Raw genomic sequence first — 24,368 nt, forward strand, 5'->3', positions numbered from 1 at the left:
TTATTAACCCAAAAAAATTATATTGCATTGGCTAACATATTCAACTTGAACTTTTACACCAACCTCCTATACATTCATAAAAATTCATGGGAATCTGCATAATATTTACAATATTATAAGGTATGCATAACCTTCCATACACAAACAATCCTACATGACATAAAACATGCAAATCAACTTGAATGGTCTTCTTTACTATTTTTGGTGCTGGGATTTGGCAGCTGTGAGAACTCAAAACACCTTTTTTATATTTTATTCCAACTGAACCCTTTTCTTGTGCTTTACTTTGAATAGAAAATGTTTTGACACAAAAAAGGTCATTGAAATTTTTGGAATATTATCCTTTGTTATGGATGAAATTCATACATAGATTTATAAATTATTTTCGTATCGACGGATGACATTTGATGGTGAAAAAGTTTGTTAAAAATTTATGAGGAACAAAGTTATGATTTTTTTGTTGATAAAATATGGAATAAATTGACTTTTAGTCAGATTGAATTTTTCTCATGAAATCAGAATGAAAATTGCAAATTTTTGGAGCTTTTTTTGTATATAATTTGGTCTAAAAAGAGAAACAATCGCATTTAAAATTTGCAATTTTATTTGGACTTAAGATACAGTTCACTTAGAGGACGGCCGTTAAGGTTGCTTCAATTAAAGAATAGATAGAATAGAACGTCGATGATGTTCGATATAGCAATGCATTCGGGAAATTAGCTAGTTTGTAAGGTTCCTAAAGCTGTTTTAATTGGACAATTGAATCTATCGACAATCAGGATGACAATGTTTTGGGCTCATTAACTTGTGTCTAGGGCCGCTAATACCCGTATCGACTATCGAGATGGAATTGCGTCCGGGTCGTCAGTTTGTGTCTAAAGCCCCAACTTTAGAGTCATTTTATCTACTTTACTATTACTTAATATCCCAAAAATTCCAAAAATCCCTTAAAAACTCATCAACCATGACCAAACCTCGACTCCTTTTTCAAAAATATCTCCATAATCCCCTAATTCACTCACTTCCAATTCCATAAATTTCAAACACATTCATATATTCCAAAAAATATTCACAAGTCATTTATTACTAACCAATTAATCAAAATAAACGCCAAAGCTCATTCCTCCTGATCATTGCCACAAAAAAACTCATTCTGACAGCTCTGAATAAATAAGCAGGTCCGTAAACATTCATTACCGAAAAATAAAATACCTAAAAAGCTCAGCCGGGAACAAATGTGCAGTAAAAAATTATTAACAAATAAAATAAAAAATCCCCAATTTTTCTTGCCTTCATTCCTGAAATGACATGAAAAAAAGCAGGGAATACTTTATGTGGTACGGAAGTTGTTTGCAGCAACAGAGAAGCATGAGAGGGTGGAAGAGGAAATGAAAATGTAGGTAAAATAGAAATGTTGATTTTTATTATTATTTGCGTAAAATATTATGAGAGGGAAATTTAATGGGCATGGCATATAATATGTGAGAGGAGGTAAGGAGGATCTATGATTTAGCATAAATGTTGAACTTCTTCTGTATGGGTTGAGTATAGAGTTTATAATATGAAGAGATGATTTCGGAAATTTGAGGATGTTTTGTACTGTTCTGGACAGAAAGCTGATTGATCTACTTGATTTCATAATTTTTACTAATTGTCCAGATCAATGGCTAATTGATCCATCACTAGGATCTGAAGATAGGAACTCGAACTGCTTCTTTCGATGACTCCCACTTCTTTATCCTTTACAATATTGAAAAAGATACTGAAATACATACCAGAAAGTTCTGTACATGAACCATCGTCGACCGTGCTATGTCTTCGTTGTTAATCTAGTTCTTATTATTTTAACTTGCTTTCTTTGTACAAGATGACTTCAGAATTGGCTGATTGTAAGCCTTACCATATTTAGTCTGATTTTAGGGCTATCATCCTTCAGAAAAGGTGCTTTGGATAGGTTTTTACTCTATCATTTACTATACTTATATCACCACATAGCTCGATCACCAACAGATTTAACAATATCAGGGAATACCACGAGAAGGTCTAAACTTGACATTTGGTCAGCTTCGGGGTCAGACTTGGGTTTTTCAGCCTCCCTGAACATGAATATCTGCCGTAGAGATCAATAAAAATGCACTAAAATTGTGATGGACAAATTTTTTGAATTCACGGCATGTATCAGACTTTGAAGGCTGTGTTCGACACATCAAATCTCTTATACACAGCAGATCAGCATACCATGGCACATGGGCTGTCCACTACTGAGTCTTAACCTGAGCTTGAAGTCGCCCTGTAGTTTCTATGAAGTCAAACCGATTTGAGTTGACTTTTCCATATAATATTCGAGTCGGCTTTGAGTTCTGGACTCAACTACCAATGTGCAAACAGAACTTTAATTATCATCAGCTACTAAGTTGTAAGCTAAAGATAAGAAAATGTAAAAAAATCTAATTAAAATTAACGAAGACCAGATTGGATAATAATGAGCAGCACAAGAAGTAAAAAAAAAAAATCAGACGAAAATTGAACAGAAGAAGATGAAGAATGAAAATGTCAGTTTAGCTGATGAAAATTTTTCTGCTGAGCAATGACTAATTATAAAAGATATCTTTGCCATTTCTGTAACCATTCATCTCCCGCATTAATCGCGAACAGAAGAGGAAGAAGAAGTAGTAACAAAAAAAAAAAAAATGGAATGAAATAAATTAATTGGATAGATAATTGTGTTTAATTAATTGTGGCTTTTTCATATGGATTGCTTCCTCAATGTAAATCATTTTCATAGCTTTTGTAACACTAACTGATTGCGATCTTTGGCATTATCGCTATCCATTTGCTGGATGTGAATGATAATAGGGGGATTTATTGTTTTGAATGACGGATATCATTTGTTAGTCAATGCTCTTGGCACTTGATAGTCAGTGCTGATTTTGGGGGTGTTTTCCTGATGTCGAAGACCGAAACCAAGAGGACCGAGAGGACCGAGAGGACTGAGAAGATCGAGATGACTGAGAGGACTGAGAGAACAAAGAAGAACGAGAGAACCAAGAGGTACGAGAGGACCGACAAGACCGACAAGACAGTCAAGACCGTCAAGACCGACAAGACCGACAAGACCGACAAGACCGACAAGACCGACAAGACCGACAAGACCGACAAGACCGACAAGACCGACAAGACCGACAAGACCGACAAGACCGACAAGACCGACAAGACCGACAAGACCGACAAGACCGACAAGACCGACAAGACCGACAAGACCGAGAGTATCGAATAAGACCGAGAGTACCGAGGATGACCGAGAGTACCGAGGATGACCGAGAGTACCGAGGATGACCGAGAGTACCGAGGATGACCGAGAGTACCGAGGATGACCGAGAGTACCGAGGATGACCGAGAGTACCGAGGATGACCGAGAGTACCGAGGATGACCGAGAGTACCGAGGATGACCGAGAGTACCGAGGATGACCGAGAGTACCGAGGATGACCGAGAGTACCGAGGATGACCGAGAGTACCGAGGATGACCGAGAGTACCGAGGATGACCGAGAGTACCGAGGATGACCGAGAGTACCGAGGATGACCGAGAGTACCGAGGAAGACTGAGAGTACTGAGGAAGACTAAGAGTACCAAGTAGACTAAAATTTCCATTCCAACTTACCACCCCCCTTCCCAGCCTGCACATCTTCATTCATTTGTTTATATCCATTCATCTATCCAATCGTCTTTCCTTTCTTGATGCTTTCGCAAATGTTTATGTTTCGCATAATGCTCTCAACAAACATTTTTGTCGTTGATGACTTTATACAAGCAATTAATGATAACAGTAAGCAGTCAGCATGGATAAGAAGCAGCAGTTGTTCTAATATGAAGCACATACACAATGAAAAATGCTGCAAAATTTGTAAGGAGGCAAACGTCAGAGGAAGAGAATAAAAAATAAACATTGTGTTAAATTAATTGATCAATTTGTAGTCGCCATCGCATTAGAGCATTTATGCCCATCAAGATTTACCATTAAACATGATATGCAAATTAATTATTTTGATTGCCGTTCGCAATAATGTTTATTCCATTATATATATTTTTTGTGTTTACGGGTGTTTAGTTGATTTGGAGGTTTTTTTGGGATGGCGAAGATTGGATGTCCTTGTGGAAATTGGGGATATATGTGAAGATTTAAATGAAGTTTCATAAAAGTATTCTGAGTTAGAAGCCCTAGAACGCCGAAGTCAAGCTTATATAACCATTAAATTAATCAAAAAGTCTTGAAAGTCTTCATGTCATCCTTGTTAAAGTCATTGACTAGATGACACACTAAAGGACACCATTTCATTGAGCGTTTGGCTGGCTAATGTGGAGACCTACAATTTATAGTGGGATTAGACACCACTTCTTTGATGACACTATTATCAGCTTATTGCCTTTAGCCTGTAAATGGAGGCTGTGAGCCACGTTGATTCGAAAAAGGATAGGTGATTAAGTTTCTCCTGATGAATCTCGAACCAATGACCGCTTGGTCGGTATTACAATAATTGGTTATCGAAATATTAAGCCATTCTTCTGCCGACAAACTTCGACTCACTGTCAGTAATCAAATTGCATTTCTAAATTTGACCAAACCTTTCAAAATCGTCTCAAAATTAAATTGCATTAAAAAAACTGAACAAACTCATCAAAATCCCTAAAAAAATTAAACACTAAGTCTCCCTAAGGACCGAGCAACATGAAAAATTAGAAAATTATTTGAAATTGCTGCAAATCGGGGGAAATAAAAGGATTAAGAATATTTTTCATTTGGGAAATGTTCAGTCTTTTTTGTAACTGTACACCTCAGTGGTGGACAACCATTTATTTATTGCGGCACACCTTGCTGATAAGTCTCAACCGAGACCACACACGATATACGATTCATTGCTTACTTACTTACTTACTTACTTACTTACTTACTGGAACAAAATGATATATTTCATCTGCAAAACATGTACATTAGTGGACCGCGTGACACAGGATGCCCACCCCTGGCTTACATTAATGACTTTTCCTTGTTTTACAAAACCTTAATTGTAACGAAATTATTGGGGACGTATGGAGTGCGGGGGACGGACGGACGGACGGACGGAGAGGAAGGAAATTAAGTGGTCCATAAATGTTTTCCCTAATGAATGTCCATTATAGACGACGAATGAACTATGGAAGTACATTTTTTTTGATAATAATTCTATTTTCAATCAAAATTTATAATTATCCAAAAATTACACATAATAATTTGCGGTTTTAATTATTGCATTTGTGTCCAACATTATCAAATATCACTGTAAAGCATAAAAGCCACAAAAAGCAACAAACTCAATGAAAATTGGAATTAAAATGAGATATTAAAATAAAATTGAAATTAATGTATTTTAATGGGTTGTTAAATCTCATTTTATTTCCATCTCATGTGTACATATCAATGATTTATTGTTATCATCACAAATATGAAATAATTATTTATTTTATTTATGGTATATCCATTATGTCATAAATATCTATGTCAGTGGTGGACAAACTTTTATTACTTTGTGGTACACCTCAGTAGTCAAAACCGCACATGGCATACTGTTCATCACATTTTAAAAAATCTTCAGTGCCCCGCGACACACAGGTTGTCCATCCCTGCCCTGCAAAGATCAAACTACAAATAGAATCAACAAAATTAAATTATTTTTCATTTTTTTATGGTAAATTAATATTTATATTCAACAAATTTCATTATTACTATCCATAACTCATTAAAAATCACTTATGTGAGGTGGGACAATTTATTTTTGGAATTTGATATTGTTTGTCCTAATGTGGGATGACTCGATAGGCTGATGGCTATCATATTTCATAATTTAAATAATTTGTGGACAATTTTTCATTTCAAAATATAAAGTATGAGCAAATTTTGGGGATTTTTGAGTATATTTGGGGTTTAATGGTTATTAGTTAATTAAGCAGCAGTGGTGGAGTTGGTAGAGCGTAGGATAAACGACTCTAACGTCCTGGAATCGATCCCAGGGAAAGTCTAGTCGGATTCGGGTGCTTTTTCGTAGATTCTAGTCAAATCAATTCGGTTTGTGCATTTGCGACACAATCATTGTGGTTTAGGTACATTGTAGTGGTATATGGCACATCCTATCTTAGGCCATGCAACTGTGAATGTAATTCATGGAACCGAACGATTTACGGCCGGTCTTAGAACCAAATCTCTCAGTATTTCTCAAAAATAGCCACAAAATCGCTCAGATACATGAACCAGAGTTGACATAACTGAATCAAGTTGCCAAACTGAAACTAAAGCATAATATCAGGAATCTGAAGACCAACATCAAAACTTGAAGTCAAGCCCCCCAATAAAATCTATCAATTTGCCTTAATTTATCCTAAAACTATCAAAAGAGTCAAGGCACTGCCATTATTTTGATGAACATCATCTCTTATCAGCATGACAAACGCTTCCTAAACACAGCCATTAATTTCACTTCTAATCTAAAATTTACTGAATTTTCGAAAAATTTATTTTTAATGCCTTTAATTGTTTTGAGCTTTTAGCAATTAGAAAAAATTAATGCTCAGCATAAAATTTATGATCCATGTGTGGATACGTAAATAAACACAGGCAAGGCACACATGGAGATATTGTGTATTATTTTTACATTTTTCCCATGATATAGATACACACATTTATTCTCGTATATCCTCTAATTACACAAATGCGACAATTTTTGGACATTAATCGATTTTTGCTGTTGCCGTCGTTTTTATGGAGTTGGAAGAGTAATTAAATCCTGTCCACAACATCCATGCAGATTTTTTACTTTTATTTTAAAACACATGAAAATGAAATTTGTTGGAACTAAATTTCTGTGTACAATTAACTTGGGCGGAGTAAGTTGTACAAATGAAGCAATCGATTAAAATTAGCAATGGATTTAAAATTAAAACATTTAAATGGCATTAGAGTTTGTGGTTTTGGAATTGGACAATTATTGTGTAGTTTTATTAAATTTGTTCTGATTAAAGCAGTATTGTTCAACCTTTTTGGCGTCACGGTACATCTTGATGATAAGCGTCGACCGCATATGACATAAGAATCATGGCGAATGTCGATTACTAATAAAATTCGGCGATACACTCGCCGTACATCGGCGTATGTCTAGTGTGGCACTCATTAGTGAATCTAGTGTGGCATATACTCGTATGTCTGGTGTGATATACACTAGTTTGTCTAGTATGGCACATACTATGTCTAATATGACACACATAAGTGTGTCTTATGTTGCACTTATTACTGTGTCTAGAGAAATTAGTGGATTAATTCAATCAAAATGATAAATTTATGGATTTTTAAATATTAATCGATGTCTAACCATTCAGTTGCTACATAATGAAATGTAAGAAAGGATGAGAGATACCTGACTTTGGTTTCCAGCTTCCATATCTCTCTGAAAACTATTTAAGTCTAGAAATTTACAATGAGCACTGCTAATCTTTCCAGAAATTCATCTAAAATGTAAATAAAATTCAAATAACTAAATCTAATTCTTTATATTATTAATTGCAGCATTTCACTAATGGATTTGATCAGCATTTGTAGTTATTACTTTAATACTAAGGCAAATAAAGGTGAGTAAAGAATTCAAATATAGTCATTATGATAAAAATCATAGAAAAATTCATGTTATAATTCTAAATATTCTTGTATAGTCAATTTGAGTCAAACTTGAGTCAAACTTGAGTCAAACATGACATTGACCTATTGGGAAGGATTTCTATGGTCTGGTTTGAATGCGAACAATATTGCGATTAATTACTGAGTAGTACGCAATGTATGTAAACTTAAATGTATCTTGAGTATTAACATGAAAGGAAACGTTTAATCTTCAAATATATGTCAAGCGAGGCTTGCTTATTAGTGACTTTTTATGCTATAATGTAAACAGAGAGGTGTCAGACAAGTGCAAATGGAAAGGTACCTATGTAACTATGCATGCCATAGTAGATCTTTCCTTTAATAAGGCATCACCTAAGCGTAAAAATACCCTTGAACTACGCTCAAGGCTCATCATTCATTGAATTTTTACTTATTTCCTTAGTGCTGGGGCACAGGAAGGCTCATTGCCGCGCTTAGATAATACCTAAAGACAGTTCCATGTTTCGAAACCTTCTCCCAATTGAATATTTTTCATCAATTTCCATTTATAGTCAAATTCTCAAATACAAACAGCAATCAACTCAATTTTGCTATCCAAACTTCCCCAATTATTTTCTCACAAACTTTTTGTTTCTGTTAATTAGCAATCGAAAAATAATCAGATTGTTTTTATTTCTCGTCCGTAAACAATTTTTGCCATGAAATGCGATTAGACCTTCGTCTCCACCTTTTCATCCCTTTCTGAGGGGAGAGAATTGAAGTTCTTTACATGACGATCAGCAGTTAGAAGAAAGGAAAAAAGGCTTAAAAGCTTAATTGATATCAAAAACTGCGAAGGAGCAGACAAAAAAGGGAGAAAAATTAATAAAATTGAGTAAAATTTTCTGGTAATGGACTTTACAGCTATTCTTGATAGAGAACAATTTGAAAATTCTAGGAAGGAACATGAAAGTGATTTAAAAGGACTTGAATAAAAAATTTAAAATTTTAAGCCTTAAAAGCCTTAAAATGACCATCAAAACTTATTATACTCAAATATTTCCAAAAATCCACATCAAAAGCCTAAACCAAATGAACACTTAAAGTAAATGGAAGTTCCAACGAAGGGTCTTTACTCTCAATTTCATGTTCCTTAGAAACATCGTCGAGTACCTTTTATTTAATTTCTTTTTATATCTTTTTTTCTTTTCTTTCCTTTGTCATTTAATGCTAGTGCTCTCAAAATAGCTTTTTTCTTATGTCCTTGCAGTATTTTGTCTTCTTCTTGTTTTGTTGCCTTTGTGTTTGAGTTACAAAGAGATGACAGAAAAAAAATTGTTCTTGGTTAGCAAAAAATAAAAGAGATTTTGGTATTTAAAAGTTGATTAAAGGAGCGCATTTGTTGATTATGTAAGTTGTTGCTGAACTCTGTGCATAGGTATAAGGAGTTGAGGCAGATCCTTACTTGCTGTAATGAAATTTTCATGGAAAAAAAGTGAAATATAGCAAAGCTTTGAACTGGTCTTGTCAACACGCTTCACTTCCCCAACCTAACCATCCTCACTCCCCCTTCATCCCTCTAAAGTTTTAGAATCTTCCCTCCCAAATTTAACCCAATTTTGAAGCGAAAAATACGAAATGTGTACCTTAATAATGCCTAAAATTTTTGGATGTTAAGAACATATATTGCAAAATTTCACGAGACATACCTGAGATTGTAGTTAATAATTTGAATAGAATTGTCTTATATGATTCTATACTGTATATTGATCAGTCATAGATGTCAAATAAGATTGACAAAGGCTTAGTTAAAAGGGTTCTTCCAAAATTGCAAGTCTGCTAACAAACAACTTAGGCCTACAGCCTTAGACAAGTTATAAGTTAAACCAAAAACTGCAGACGTGCTTATCTAAAATGCAGGAAATGCTGGCCTGAGGTTCACTGCCAAATATCAATAATCCTATTGATTAATCAATTAAGGGCCAGAATAAGGACCTAATCAAATCAAAAATTGTATCAATTTGTAAATGGCCAAATAGTTCCATCTGTACCTCAGACCTACTGTTTATAGTGGGATCAGAACCAATCCTTTGATGACGTTATTATGAGCTTTTGTCTCTAGTCTACAAAAGGAGGCTGTGATCCACGCTTTACAGCAAAAAGGACAGGTGAAAAAGGTTCTCCTGCAAAGTCTCGAACCAATAATCGATTAGTCAGTATCACAAAATTAGGTCCCGAAGGACGAAACCATTTAACCGACAAGCCACCTCGAACTCGAAAAACCAAGATAAAAACCACAGAAATAGGATTTTCAATAAAATACGGCAGTACACTATTGTACCGCGGCACCCAGTTTGAACATCACTATCCTCAACATAATAACAAAAAAAATTGACAAACAGACAAAAATCCAAAATGGATTCAAAATTTATCCACAAAAGAAAAAGCAATCCATAAAGAAACGAAAAGATGAGAATGACCCAATTTTCTTAATCTTACTGCTGCTCTCTTTTGTCCATAGTCTGAATTATTTTAAGTAAGTAAAGAGAAAGTTTCTGTCATCGATTCACAATCTTGTGAGTACGTGACTAGATCATAATATTGTTGTGAATACGAAAAAAAAATATATAAAAATAGCAGATCCAACACTAACTTTTACGTTGTGCTTTATATCATATCATGTATGATATGTCTTGTAATTTTAGAACTTTTTTTTGTACACGTGTCGATATTGTTTGCTTATATTTAATAAGGATCATAGCAGACGGTAAAGGACAGGAAAGGAATTTTCATTTTTTTGGGGGTCCTGGGTAATACGTGTTGAATAGTCTGGATATAATTGCCAATAAATATTTATATTGGATGTCCACCCGTCAACTTGTTACATCCTCAATTTTCGTCTATGAATTAACAAATAATTTGCACAGTTTAGCAGCCTAATTGCTTGTGACTATAAACACACCATTGCTAAAATTGTCTTTCATCTTGTCTTAAAATAAGTATCTCCCTCGACCATCCTGTAACAAACAAAAATGTTCCAATTATGTCATTAATGAGATTTCACCTTCGGCAATACATGACAAGATGATGAAGAAGCTGTAAAGAGAATGAAATCCCTCATGGCATGTTCTTTTGTTTTCCTGGAAATGACAAAATTTGTTATGTAGCAAAAAAAATATCTCTTGTTACTTTATTCATACAGTACATTAATCATTTTAAGTCTATAGACATTTTATCATCATCTTAAAGCTTCTTTTTGATTTCGTTTCTATCCCGACCAATGGGATAATTTTTTAGTACTTCCAAAAATCCAAAAATATTTATCCCGATCTATGGGACAATTTTTTAGTACTTCCAAAAATCCAAAAATATTTATCCCGACCAATGGGATAATTTTTTTAGTACTTCCAAAAATCCAAAAATATTTATCCCGACCAATGGGATAATTTTTTAGTACTTCCAAAAATCCAAAAATATTTATCCCGACCAATGGGATAATTTTTTAGTACTTCCAAAAATCCAAAAATATTTATCCCGACCAATGGGATAATTTTTTAGTACTTCCAAAAATCCAAAAATATTTATCCCGACCAATGGGATAATTTTTTAGTACTTCCAAAAATCCAAAAATATTTATCCCGACCAATGGAATAATTTTTTAGTACTTCCAAAAATTCAAAAATATTCATCCCGTCCAATGGGATAATTTTTTAGTACAACTTGCTACACAAATTGAAAACCATGGAGCTGCTAAATAAATTCGAAAAATATTAAAACATTGTGATACATTTTATATTCGTGGAAGCTTTTAAACGAGCTGTAAAATTATCAAACACTTGAATGCTTTGAAGTTCATTCTGAGTAGTGATTTTTAAGAAAGCTGTTAAAATATGTTCATATTTGATAAATAATTCTTAGTATTTTTCTTTGTCTTATTTCTTTTTGATAAAATACCAGAACAGAGTGGGGAATTGTTTATAAATGACGTCTGTTATAGGATGCAGCGTTGGGCATCTTCATATATTTCAAAAAGAATTCTTTTAAAATTATAGAAAAAATTAATAATTTTGATCAATTTTGTGGTGAATTTGTTAGGGATCGTTAAGTTATTATATAATGCTCTCAAGCAGAGGTGGGAAAACTGTGAGCTGCGGTACACTTGACCATTTATGGTTTTCCAAAGTCTGCATGACCCAGGGTATATCAACGCAACGTTACTAGCCAGAATTTGAATTCCATGAATATGCAAATCGAGTAAGTGTGACTGGAACAGTGAGAAAACACTCAAACCCAACTAGACCTCTACTGGAATCAAACCTTTAAGTCGATTGCTTGACTTCCTAACCCACTAGACCGTTGGCGTTTTTTCCATGAAATGCCATGACTCATATGCTCTTAAAAGAGAGGAGGATAATGCAAAATTCACGTTCCCTAATAAAGAACCGACCCCTTGATGGTATGTAATAATCAAAAGCATTTGGTCATCCATTACAATTCGACCCCCAAACCACCTCCTCCTCTGCATACACCTCTGCCAAAAGCTCATCACTCACGACCCACCCCTAATAAAAAAACAATCAAATTTATACCCAAACATAAAGCTTGTTAATTTTCAATTGCCTACTCAATATTTTCCCCAATATCTCATTTTTACATTAAGCCTTAACTCAAAAGCACTTTAATTGAATATACAGCCTATACTGTTTCCACTCTAACAGAATAGACTCTTTAAATCCTTTCATTCCAAAAAGAGCACACATGCTCTCAAAATTGCCAGACATTAATGTTGATCACAAAAATTGTTTTAGCTCCGGTTATTACTACATTATGTATTTGCTCTTATCACTAACATAGGAAAATGGAAAATGTTGAGTGAAAAATACAATTTTCATCTTTTTATTTTCACTTTTTTCAAATCTAAATTGCGGTTCGTTATGCTCGCAGTATAGTGAATGTGTAATGTGGAACAAGAAGAACAATGAATCTTTATTCGATGGCGTATGTACATACATACATGTATGTGGAATAGTAATAACAAAAAAAGCAAAATTTTTGGTCGGGAAATGGAGGGGAATAGAGGAGAAGGGAGAGGGAGCTTTAAAGTAGACGATGATAAAGTCATGATGTGGAAGGTTTGTAGACATAGTTGGTCCTTATTTACTTACTTGGATGGTCATACAGATCAACTGTGATCCATGGTCTTCCTCATAGACGTAGCTGGTATTTCGGTCTTATAACCAGAAAGGCACATGGAGAAGAAATGGCCGAAAATCAAGTCCTTGACCAACTTGAATCTTGTCAAAGACCAGATTCGATTAAACCCGGGTTTAGGCATCAGATTTGGATTTTTGGTCACTTCTACGTCGTGTACCTACCGTGTAAATTATTAAAAATCTGAGCAGGACAACAGGAACCAAAAAAACAGCTTTTAAAAATTTTAAGTCACCAAAAAGCTACGATAAAAGAGCTCGTGGACTTCCAAAGACCTCTTGGAAGGAAGCTGTCGATAGAGATAGTTCTGCGTTTGGTATCGGAAATTAGCAAGTGGAAGCCAGCGATAGAGCCAACTTCAGACGACTCATGTGGGTGGTCATGGATCACAACTGATCTGTACGATTAGCGAAGTAAGTAAGTAAGTGAGTAAGTAAGTCACCAAAAAATTCATCCAATTACAAACCATTCCCAAAAAGTTCCTAGTCCTTGACCATCGCATCCTGCAGAGTGAACAGCATTTAAAAAATTGAGTTTATTGCACATAACATGACATCGCTATTGATGCCATTCTCAATATATTCTTTTTTGTGTCTACCCCAATATTCAACCTTTTGTTTACTTTCATTTAGATTCCTTTTTTGGTTGCGGCTTGTTATTGTTAACATGTAATACTTCAGCAGCAACACAAAAGGAATCCTCGTTGTTTGTGTCTAACAAAAGAAGGCGATGAAAAAGCACCGCTTAAAGTTTCTTTGGGCACAATAATGAACAAGAAATTTCACACATTTATGCTTCATTATGCTTTCTCTTTTTTTTGTACCTTCATTGTGTTTGCTCATTTTGCTTCTGTTGATTTATGAATAAATTCATCGTCGTTTTGTCTGCGATTCTTTGGGTAAAAATTTTCTTCTTAAATCCCTTCTTTTTTTTGTAAAAATAAATAAAACTCGCTGAATGAAAAGAGAAGCTTTCTCAAGCTGTATTGAATTGTCGTTGAGATATATCAAAAAATTGGAATCCACAAAAGAGTAATGTGATATATGTAGACTGTGAACAAAATATAAATTCAAGTGATTTTGTACTTTAACGGCAATCTTCTTATATGAAAAGGATAAGATATTCTTTTTAGTGGATTTTAAATTGTTTGGAATTGTTAGGAATCGTTAAAGGCATTTAAGTGTCTTACTGGTCAAAAAGGTAAGGTTCTTGGCTCAAATTTGGGATAGTAACCCAAGAGTCTTGGGTTTAAATCGAGTCATAACCAAATTCGTCCTTTTTTGGAAGTTTAGACACTTTGAAAGCTTAATGTATGTGATCAAGGCATTATTGTGCCTCTGGGGACAATTGAATTAAGGAATGGGTCAAAGAAATTGAGGAATTTGAGGAACAAGAGCTAAAAAATTTGCCATTAGATTGGAATATTGTCAGAATGGACCTCAACCTGGGCTTGAGCTAATTTTGTCAGATGACTAGAAATCACGAGGAAGACCAAAGAACTCATGGAAAGAATCTGTCTGTAAAAACAGTAATGTGCATGGTAGTGGAAATTTGCAAGTTGCAAACAGCAACAGAGCTAGTTTTAGACATCATCTATGTGACCCGGAAAGCACATGCGGTATAAAAGACTGAAAATCAGAATTTAGAACAATGTTACTCTGGTATGGAGCCGGCTTATCTATATACATACTTACTGCGCTGGCCGTACTGATCAGTTGTGATTCATGACTTCAGATATCACCTAAAACCAGCTCTATCGCTGACTACCGTTTGCCAATTTCCGACTTCGAGCCTAGGTTATTTGAAAATGCCTTTCATCTGACTCTATTGCTAGCCACATCACAAAGCCTGCACAAATTCTCTGCTCTATTTCAAATTCACAGTGACAAAGCCTTACATGTCTTCACAAAAAAAATGCTTTTCATTCTGTCTCTTTTACTTTAAAATAAGAAAAATATTTATATACGTATGTGAGCCTGTAACAACAGAATAAATGTCGTCTCACAACATGAAATGATCTCATTTTATTTACATTCTTCTTTTTTCTTGCATTCTCGTCGGTGAAAAATCCTTTCCTTTATTTTTCCATTCTTTTTCAACATTCGGTAGATGGAGAAAGACGTTGGCGTCTTGCATCATTTGAAGCATTTTCAAGGCAACGAGATGTGTTATTCTTATTATTTTTCAAGCATTTATTTACGTTTTTCTTCATGCTCCTACGTTGATGAACTTGCGGAAGTACTTTTGAGAATTCTTTTTTAATGAGCTTTATGTTGTCATTATTGCTAGATTTTCTTTCAAAAAATACAGTTTTGTTGATGGCTGTTTGAATGAATTAATATCTATGGAGATTGTTTATTTGATATTATTTTTAGTGGGTATTGGGGTTCTGTGGTTGGGGTTCTTTTGTGGATGGCAATAACAAAATAAATAAATGTTTTTAGTGCCATTTGACTGACGTGAATGCAGAGTTTGCAGGACTTTGGAGTCCGGACTCCAAATGTCCAAAAAGTCCGGTCTTTTTAGAGTCGGACTACACTTTTTTTTGGAGTCCGGGCTCCAGTGAAGACGCCTCCACATTGGAGCTTGGATGCAATTTTGTAAGTCATTGTGGTTTTTGAGCTAACCCAAATAGCACAAGTCGGTTAATTGATCCCGATTCCAATATCACACTTTAGTTGCTCAAGCGGTTGATATGACATCAGTGGTCTAAATGGTAGAGTATTGGCCTTTCGTACACAAAGATCCTGATTCAATCTCAGGTCATGTTTAATTTTTGAAGCTCTTTTTCCATCTCATCGTTCTAGGTACTTCTAGTTTTTCGGGAATCGGGAATCGGGAATGACCTTCGGGAAAGAACGTCTGATTTCGGGAATCGGGAATTCCCGGGAAAAATCCCGTTTTTGGAAACCCAAGGTACAGCAGATTGTCAGTCGCAGTGCCTCCAGCTCGTAAGACTAGGCCTTACAAACATTAAATTTACTCTGGCGTGTTAGTGTCGGACTTGATTTAAATTCATAATCACGTCGACATCAAGCTTTACTTCTCAGGAAAGCTCATCATGATTTCTTAATTCTCAGACCCCAGTCTTATTAAATAATTCATAATGATACTCTTGAGTTCTTTAATTCTTGGAATAATTCTTTCATGTTTCGCATAAAAAAGTTGTTGACTTTTTTATAAGCACCGCTGTTTTATAAAAACAGGAAATGTCTTTTGAGATTTCCCAAAACTTAGCGTTAAAAATTTTCATTAATTTTTCAGTCACTTGTTTGAAGATTTTTTTCTTTCATCTTGTGCAGTCACGTATAAATTATCAGAAATTTTTGTGAATTAAAGACATCCAGCTTGACAAAATTGTCATTGCATCTTTATACTAAACCTTATAACAAGATATTCTGTTAATTAATTAAAGTGCTCGACACTTGTCTTGTCAAAATCTACAACATTTTTGCATGCTTTCTCACTAATTATTGCATTACTAGTCGTGTCTATTAAGAACACTCCTTTCACTCGTCTAGTCGACAGATTATCTTCTTTATGTACGTAAATTATGGTAATTTTAAGTAGATTTCTGTATTTTTTAAAGCTGACAAAAGTGGTGCTTGTTGAAATTGAGAGATTTTTGGAACAGATCTGATTTTATCTTGAATAAGAAGAGCTTGAATTCGACTTGAACTTTATGTGAAGTCGTGTCGACTTGAGTTGACTTTTTCATACAAAATCCGAGTCGATTTCAAGCTCTGCGAAAAATACAACATATGTTGCTATGTTCAAGACCCAAAGCTACCCTAATGACCCCATAGCTCCTGATTCTGATCCATACCTACCATGAAAATTGCCATCAACCATAACGTACCGCTCGGGCATATATTTCACTTTAATAACAAATTTCCCTTTAAGAATAAGAACAAACTTCCAAAGATATCTAAAAGTGCGGATAAGCAGCAAACTGAAGTTTTTGCTTTTCTTTCATGCACACTTTAGTACCTTTCTGAAAATAGCCTCAAGGGTAATAACAGAATTTTAATGACTTTTTTCAACTAATCTAAACAGTTCAACACGTCAGCTGACCGTTTTTTTTTATAACTTAAAACGACCTTTAACTTGGGGGCATCGTGAGTTCAACTGATGATGATTTTCATGACCGATTGATGTACTTTTTAAGGGGTTGTTTGTAATGGTTTAAGGGAAAGGAAGTTGAAGTTGTTGTTGTAATTTGAAAAGGGAATAGACATTTTGCAAGGTCAGGGGCGTATTTATTACCACAACCACCTCTAGAAGCTGTGCCTAGAACAGAGAAACTGAAATTTGGTTACACGAGTCTAAGATCTGGTCAAGCATCGAACCCGTTGGGGTCGGTTAGCCGAACCTTTAAACGCTACACCACCGCTATGTATTTCGGAGGGTTTTTCATGGATGTCCTTTTTGTATTATATAGAATGACCGCTAAATAGAGTGTAGACAAATAGGAGGCACAATGCAGCTGTCCGCGTTTTTCGCCGTAAATAATGCGATCAGGTCAAATTTACATCTTACATTGAATACGAGTACATATATTACTATGATCTTGCCGGTAGGTTGCCGGTAGTGTGCCGATAGGTATCAGAGCAAACATGGTGTGCTGTTCGGGAAGCCTTTTTAACTTGAAAATAATCATTTGACACACATTTGGGTATCTTTTACATAAAAAAGTTACGAGAATAATGATACATTAGGTAACAAAAGAGATCGGCACGCAGCCCGAGGACAGTTAAACTGATCTTATCAGTTCTATGCTTAAGTAAAAATTAAGCAAAATTCACATATTTCCTCTCTTTTTTCATATTTTATCATTTATTTTATTTTGAAAATTATTTTTTAAAATGCTTTAAATTATGCTGAATTTCAATCAAATCAGGCAAATTGATTTTAAATTTAATTTTGACATCCATAAATTTTATTGAAATTAAAGGAGGCTTGAATATCTCATTCATTTTGGATATAAACTAATATATGTTGTAGAAATAGAAGCAATTCTATTTTTGAAAAATTTGATTGAATTTTTATGTATAATCGTTGGTAAATTGAGGGATTCTTCCAAAAATAGTGGATTTGACCTCAAAATTAAGCCAAATTCACCAGCAAGTTTAAGTCATGTCTGACAATGTTGCCAAGCCCTCGCCTTACCAAACCCAACTTCCAGGAAAGTAAATCTCGCAAGTCTCTAAAGCTATCAATCACGATGAAAAAATTCTTCTTCTTCATAAAATCAATAATAATTTCCATCTTCACAACAAGATTTTTCACAAATTTTTCAATAATAAAATTACAATAAAAAGAAAGCAGACTAAGTGTTCCATTTTTTTGTGCAGCACATCACAATTTAATATTTTTACGAGTCAACAATGCGCGAATGGTGAATCTGCGACACATTCACATAAGATTGTTTTACATGCAAAATAACATTTCTGTTATCACCATCAAAACTGATTCTTCTTCTTCTTTTTCGACAATACTCTTTTTTCCCATAGCGTATCGTACAGCAGTCTTCCTTGATGTCGTACTCGTATATACATATTTTCACACTGTTCTTCGTCAGCAATAAAAATCAAATTTTTAAACAGCGCGTCGTGCAAAATTTAAAAGGAAGAAAAAAGTTTCTGGGTGGGAAATTAAATTCGAGGGGCAATTTTTGGAAGTGGAAATGCTGGTGATATTGAGGTTGAATGACTGACTGGGATGACTGTCTGTTTGATGAGGATTTGGATCGTTTGTGATATTTGAGGGACTGCATAAAGTAATATGCAGTCATTTTCAAGTTCTAACAAACTTGCTTGCTTATTTTGCTGTCCATAGAGATTAACTGTGATCCATGGCCACATGGCCTCATGGTGGCATCCCTCAGATACCACCTGAAACTGAGGGATACCACCTGAAACTGGCCATATTGCTAGCAATATCACTCAGATGAGTGTTTGAGCCTTGATGGGAATTCCTTCATATTAAATTACTTCATATGATCGATACACACCAATTGTGGACACACGCAAACATGCTCAACTAGTGAATTTAAGGAGAGCATGCTCTCTACCTATTTGGGTACTGCTTGCCATTTAAGTGTCAATATTAAGTATCCTGCTCTTCAAACCTTTTCCACTTATGTCTATTCGCAAATCACCTTCTAAAAACAGCGTCACATCCACCAACAAACTCACCTGTATCCCAACTTTCTCCTCACTTCCTCTTTACAATTCACAAGGGGGAAGTATCGCAAGATGCTCGATTTTTATTTTTATGAGATACAGTCGTTTAATTTAATGTCACACATGCAGATACAGCACAGCAAACTTGAAATCTCATGACAATGAAAATAAAAAATACGTAAAAATCTGCAGGTTCATTAAAATCGATTTAAAATTTTGTTCCTTACTTCTTCATTTATTCATCGATCGATTGGAAATAAAAATTTTATGTATCAAAATCGATTTTGACCTTCGGAATGAAAATATCATATTTTTTGTGTGCCTATAAAAGGCAAAAAATTTATTTTAAGACTTGCGAAAGGACAAGGAAGCTTCATTAATATTCAATCCATGAGACATAGAGGGGATGGAAAAATTGTGTGTAGCAGTCAGTCATGCATGAAAATATTCAAGATGTTGAGATTAAGAAAATTGGAAATAGTTTTGAACAAACCCTCAATAAGGTTGTGTGACGTAATCAAATTATTAATGGTAAACAAACTTTAACCTGCGATGGTTGAGTGGACTATTGGATGTATTTAGGGGCAAGGTGGGGCACCCATGGTCAAAATTTGAATTGACCAAGGGACAGACACTCTAATGTACAGTATAGTACAGTATAGTGCAGTATAGTACAGTATAGTACAGTATAGTACAGTATAGTACAGTATAGTACAGTATAGTACAGTATAGTACAGTATAGTACAGTATAGTAAAGTATAGTACAGTATAGTACAGTATAGTACAGTATAGTACAGTATAGTACAGTATAGTACAGTATAGATCAGTACAGTACAGTATAGTACCGTCCTAAATTCCTTAAAATTGAATTCATCTTCCTCATCATGAAACTTTCCATTAACTGCAATAGAGCAGGCACAATTCAATTACTCTCCGTCCCCCACATCCACATTTATATACTCAAATGTTTCAAGAACTATCGTGTTGTGATGGAATTATGCTCATACACAAAGCAGAGGGGTTAGTCGCAGTACACATTTTACTTCACATTACTGACGAGTGTCTGTGGTTCTAACGTGATTTGAATTTAAAATTGTATATTTTTCCTTTCTTTTTTTATATGGATGGTAGAAAGACATGGCATATTTGAACATCGTGTAACTATAGCTTCAACCATTCGACCTAATTTTCCATACAAATAAATTTCATTCTTCATGAATTGAGGTATACTCTCATCGTCGGTGCTCTGATCGTCGAAAAAGTATTTTCTGTGATTTGATTGTTGACATATGGAGAGAATTTAGGGCACATTTGGGCGGGTATCTAAATGTATTTTGGGGGACGGAAGTTAAATTTAGATTGTGTGAATTGGATTTATTATTATTTGGCATGTTCTGCATTTATGGATTGATTTATGGATATGATTTGTTGGGAATTTTGAGTTTGGTGGATTTAATTGTCAAGGTATGGCATGGCAGGTGATTAGGCTGTTTTTTAAGGTATAAATCTGATATTCAAAGTAGGTTTGAAGTAAATCATTAAAATTTTAGTCTTTAAAAGTTCATGGGATTGCTGTATAAGCAACAATGCAACGATGCTTGGAATTAGAAACTGGCAGGAGCTATCTAAACACAAATCCAGCTTCCGATGAACTCTAAATGCGGCAATGGGTCCTCGTACGCCTTCATCTACGGAGTAAGGAAGTAGTAAAAGCAATTTGGAGGCTGTGAGCTTTGCTGTTAACAGATGACGTTTAATTAATATTTGATCACACGATAGCTATGTAGTGTTAAAGCTTTCATGCTTCAATAGCCTCAAATTCCGTTCCTACCTAGGTAAATGGCACTGATGATACTTACCCTTCTTGCTAGAGTGATTTGCAGCTAATTGGAAACCGAAACTACCCGGGAAGTCTCGGTCTCGATCTCGGAATCGAAAACTCTTACCACTGTGAGTTGTGATTGCAGTTTCGGATGTGCCATGGAACTTTTTCTAGTGCTGAGGTACCCAGGAAGTCTCGGTCTCGGTTCTTTAATCGGAAATCCTTACCATCGCGCAGTCTAAGATTTTGGATGTGTAATGGAAATTTCTCGCTATCTAAGTTGTCCCGTAGCACAAAATAGGTTATGCACCACTGATCTAGAGGTCCTACATGCATCACAATTATCCATCACCTCCCCTCATCACACCATAAGCTTTAATTCAACCTTAAAGACGACCTCAATGATGATATGAATTTTTTACTTTTTTGACTCGTCAGCGCCAAAAAGTAAATCCAATGCCATAATTCACTTTGTACATTCGACAATCTCAATTGTATGCGTATATGAATAAATAAAAGCCTCGTACATTTTTCGAAGGATATGAAAATGAGATGAGAGATTTCATGAAATATTAATGCCATAGATTGAGGCGTATTTAAATTTTTGTTCACTTCCATTTCTGGCTTTATCAACGAGACATGAGTGGAAAAAAAGTAAAAAAAAATCATCATTTTTCTTGTTTTCAACAACAATTCTCACTTTGTTGAACATCAATAAGTTAACGAGGCTCTTTTTTCTCTTTCTCGGTTGTGTTCTTTCCGATGCCTTAAGTTGCTGGCTTTTTACTCTCATCCCACGGTGTACTACTAAATAAATATTTTCCTTTTCTTTTCTCATTTCAAGTGATTTTTTTCTTTCTTTTTTCCACAATTTTGTGTGAGTTGTTGTTGTGTTTCTGCAGCCCGAGCTGGTTGGTTTGTTTTGGTTATGCGGATGGACACTCAGGGACTAAGGTTAGACCATAGCCTCGGTTTCGAGAATTTGTCGAGACTGAGATTCCGGGAAACCATAGTCAAATCACTTGGCTCTTGGATTTACAACATCTCCATCACTCTCTACTAGCTCGTGACCGTCAAATTATTGAGACCGAGAATGAGCCGAGACCAAGACAGAGACTGAGGCCGGACTAGTCGGTATTGGTGCATCGGTCTCGATATTAGATCAGGGAGGATCCCCTTTCAGAACAAAATTCTTCAATTTGCATGGATTTTCCAAGCTAAAAATCCCAAAATTCCTCCCAAATCTTCACCTGACACCACAAATCATCGCTCTCAGTTCCTCCATGTTTCAACGATCGCTAACGATCCCCCACAATACTTTCATTACCCTCAACTGTAACACAATAATAATAATTTCATAAATTCCTATCCATGCTTTACAATATCCTAATTCCCACCAACCGTCATGCTAATTTCATCATCACAGCATGCACCACTCGGTAGCTAAAAGATACATCCCTAACACAGTATAGAACATTTGCATAAGAAAGATTTATTTATGTGTAATGTATACATTTACAGTCACACATCTAAACGTTATTGCTGATGTGTCGCAGCAACTGAAAGTACTGTGAATTGTCTCGTTGTGCCTTTTTTCATTCCTAAAGAAAAAGGAAGACGAGGAAGAGGCTGTATGTGTAAATCAATTTTTGAATGTGGGAAGAACGAATGATGTTATGTGCGGTGATGAATAATAAATTAAGCCAAGCCTCTAAACTGAGTGGAAATATTATGGCAATGAGATCCCTCCTTTTTCAGCTTTTGATCAAATAAAGGGGAGAGCTTGTGCATTGAAAAAAAGTCTCATTTGATAATAATTTGTCACTCAATTACTCTATAATAGTCATGCTGTAGATTTCATTTTCTTTGTTTGCTATAAGAAAGAATCTTATGCGATGCATGAATGGATTTTGTATCTGAAATTAATTTTTTTAGAAATGAGGATCGAAGAGCTTTTGAAAATCTTGAAGAAACAGCACTTAGTTGAATGAGCGAGAATATTGGAGTTTAAGGAAAATATATGAATTGGGAAAGTAAGGAAATTGAATGAGTTTTATGGATAGAGCGCATTTTGAACCCGAAAGACACATTACTTACTTATTTCGCAGGCAGTACCTCAAAGACACATTGAGAATTAAGAAACACTGAGTTGCGCAGTGAGAATTCAAAAGTGCTAGACAATAGAGTCTACAAAGAGATTCAAGATGGGCATAAGAAAGTCACAATGACTTCAACAGAGATCCGAATTTAGGGTATCTGTCGCTCGGGTTTCCTGAATTTCTTCCAAAAATTGAAATCAGGGGTGTATTTAATTTTGCTGTGAAGGGGGAAAGATGGGGTCAGAAGTGGAGCAGATGGGGAGGGAGTGATGCACCAACGATGCACCTTCTGCCACCAACCCTCTGTCACCTTGAAGGATCTTCAAATTTAAAGCAGTTACGCACCTAAGAATCATTTCCCTGCCAGACATCCAGACAAACCACATCAAATAAGAATCCCTTTAAAAATCTCACTCAAAACCAAAGTGTTGCATTAAAGATAGAAAAAAAGCACTGAAAAAGTTTTTCCTGCTTCGCTTCTTTTCCTCATCTTCATTCTGTGTGTAAATCTTTGCGGTTGTACAATAATCAAATTCTCATTCCATTTTTTTTTTCTTCTCATTCATTTCTGTTAAACTATCTGTCTGATCTTCTTACTTCTCTGTTTCTTGAATAACCACACAGATAAAATGAAACTTGTAAATAACCACAAAAGCTTGTCAGTTCCATTAATTATGAAATGAGTGTACTTGTAAGTTCTTGAAACTTTTATTTTTGTTTGTTACAAGAATAAGTGGATGTAAAATGAATATTTGATGAGCTTCAATTTTTCCATCGATACTGACTTCAATTGATTAAATCTTAACATGCAATATCCCATCCATAAATAAATCACTTCCGATATAAATTATAATTTTGCTTATTTTAAAGAAAAAGACACACAAAAAAGTTCATTCTGCATTTGTATGTACAGCACTTGATGTAAAAGTTTCACTAGTTATCGTTTCTGAAAGCAATTGAGTTCAATAGTATTATGTAGTTTATAGGAACAATAGTTAGTTATTTGAAAGATATAAGAACTGTGCCATTTTTATTGCTACAAAAATGGCAAAGTTTTGTGGATGAAATGAATAATGGGATTTGTATGAGGATGATGGGATTCGTTGAGGGAATTAAGACTGAATTTTGAGACAAAATTCCTTAAGATTGTGATATTTAATGGAAAATTACATTTATAGTTAGGATTATGATTACTTGACTAACCACGAGAGGTGTCAGAGCATAGTGGATCGAGTCATGCATAGTAGGCTCCAGAGCGTAGTGGATCGAGTCATACATAGTAGGCTCCAGAATATTGTGGATCCAGTCATGCATAGTAGGCTCCTGAGCATAGTGGATCGAGTCATACATAGTAGGCTCCAGAGCATAGTGGATCAAGTCTTACATAGTA

General features: G+C 35.0%; 1 protein-coding gene across 1 annotated transcript in view; it reads left to right on the top strand.

The window, feature by feature from the left end:
* The first annotated feature begins 7,588 nt into the window (after nt 1-7,588).
* Nucleotides 7,589-24,368, top strand: part of LOC139086876 (dipeptidase 1) — a 68,031-nt gene continuing 51,251 nt past the window's right edge. Inside the window, exon 1 of the mRNA XM_070635494.1 lies at nt 7,589-7,654. The gene's annotated coding sequence lies outside the window, so the exon portion shown is untranslated. The remainder of the gene's footprint in view (nt 7,655-24,368) is intronic.

The sequence above is a fragment of the Chironomus tepperi genome, unplaced genomic scaffold (assembly GCF_022539635.2).
Source record: "Chironomus tepperi strain 1889 unplaced genomic scaffold, CSIRO-AGI_Ctep_v1 contig_89, whole genome shotgun sequence".
NCBI lineage: Eukaryota > Metazoa > Arthropoda > Insecta > Diptera > Chironomidae > Chironomus > Chironomus tepperi.